This window comes from Poecilia reticulata, chromosome 8 (assembly GCF_904066995.2).
Source record: "Poecilia reticulata chromosome 8, P_reticulata-male-v2, whole genome shotgun sequence".
NCBI lineage: Eukaryota > Metazoa > Chordata > Actinopteri > Cyprinodontiformes > Poeciliidae > Poecilia > Poecilia reticulata.
The window spans coordinates 17,018,980-17,021,154 of NC_088837.1; positions in this window are offsets into that span (position 1 = coordinate 17,018,980).

Consider the following 2,175-nt stretch of genomic DNA (forward strand, 5'->3'; position numbering starts at 1 on the left):
TGTGGCGTCGTTAAGTATTCTTTATTTTTTTCTCAGTGAAAGCACAAGTGAAAGTGTTGGCCGCCACGCACCTCTCATGGTCCACGGCTAAATGCTGTCCCCTTGTGTCGGGCTCTTGAAGGGGAAACAGCAGGTGTTTGCTCTGAGTTGAGACCCACTATAGCTGGGATTTTATTTTTATTTTATTTTATTTTTTGTGTGGATATTTATAGAGTTGTTATGAGCTGCTATCAACATCTTCCATTCAGTTTGCAGTAATGTTCACATCCCACAGCTTGGATGAACTGAAACAGGGTGGATTTCTCAAATATTTGAAAGTGGTTCAAAGAAACACAAGGATTGTTTACACCGCTTTTCCATTTTGCGTTAAACAGTGATTTACATGAAGCTCTCTTGAAGGCACTGCTGATCTGCAGTTCGCTCCAGGGATGTTCCATGTGAGACACGTGTTCCTGAAACAACATGCAAAGTGAAACCGGGCAGAAATGAAAAAAAAAGAAAAGAAAAGAAAATGAAGTAATGAAAAACTCTGTGAGATAGTGTTTGCTTTGCCTACCATGAATTTTACGATAAATGAATTCCACTTTTGTCACTGCATGGTTTGTATTCACTGGAATCTTTGTTACACTGTATACAGTGTTTAAGCTGGGAGTCATTTTTTTCTAAGTTGGATTCTGTGAAAAAGTATTTCCCTTTTATTCCATGTTTTTTCTTGTTACTTTTACATTTTAGTTTGATAACCAAAGTGCTTTTAAAGGATAACTAAGTCAATTTAACCAAATGTTAAGCCAGATCTCAGCCCAATTGCTGACCTTGTTAAATCTTAACTATGATTAACCACTTTTTTTAAATTCAGTTTTATAGCCTCAACCACATCTGCTGCAGTTGTGAAATCAAGAAATGACTCAATTTGAACAAATCCTACAGCAGAATCAAGACTGAAAAATTGGGAAAAGCAACATATTATACTATAGTCTGATGAAAGTGAAATCTCTGACATCTATCAGCCTGAAAAGGGTTACAGGGTTATTTCTAAGGTTCTCTTAGAACTTTTGGGAATATTTTCTAAACTTTTAGGTTATACGTTCTGCTACACGTCGCATATAGACGATGATCTGCTTTGCTTCATTAGGAATTGGGCAGCTTGCAGTAATTGAGACCATTAATTCAGGTTCCTCCTGTCTTGCCATCAGTTTGTGACTTTAGGCTCTTATTCATTTGGATAATGGAGCAGGACAATGATCCCGAGATCACTAGCAGGTCCACTACTACATGGCTCAACAGAATCAGAAGGTTTTGGAGCAGTTTGGTCCAAATCTCTTCTGACTTGATGTCCTGTTAATTAAGATTTAGTCAACAGAACTTTCATGCCTTCCAAAGAGAATGAATTAGAACAATTCCTATTACTGCCGTGGACGTTTTCAAGAGGTACTTTTAACGACTGCACCTGAGCTTTCCCCGTGTTGTTTTGGTGGAAATAATTTAAAGGCGGCCGATAAATATTTCATCAGTCGCTGCCTCGGCGCTGTGGAAAGTAAGTAGGGACAGACCAAGTTGTGCAAATGAGTCTAATAAATGAGACAGAGTGTGTGGGCGTAGCTGAGTATTTATCTGTATTTTATTGTAGCTCCCTGGATATCGTTTTGGTTTAATCGAAACCTTCGGAGGCAGCAGTTAAGAGCAGCCTGAGAAGTTATGACTCTGTTGCTGAGGTTTGGAAAAGAAAAACTTTCACCAACTTGGAAAATATCTTTCCTGGCTGTGATGACTAACGTCATGTTCCGGTGACCTTTTCTGTAGCAGATGGTAATCGTTTTAATTTAGGTCAATAGATGTCATGATGTGCACTTTTCAAACAGCAGATGTGTACTATGTTTTGTCTGGAGGGCACGTTCCTCGAAAGCAACAGGGAGGGTCCCAGCGTAACTTTCTTTTGGTGACTATGCAGGATGATTAACGTTTAACCTCTCACTTTCACTTTAAATTTGGGGTCTCAAAAATTGCTCAGTCAACGGATTGTTTTGACCTGATTTATCTCCACGTTGTGGCTAATGCATCCAATTAAAGGGAGCCTAACACAATTTCCAACGTTATCTTGAAAATTTTAACACCAGGTTATAAAAGCCCAAGAAACTTCTTCCATCACTTCTCAATTAAAACAAACTGAAAATCAAG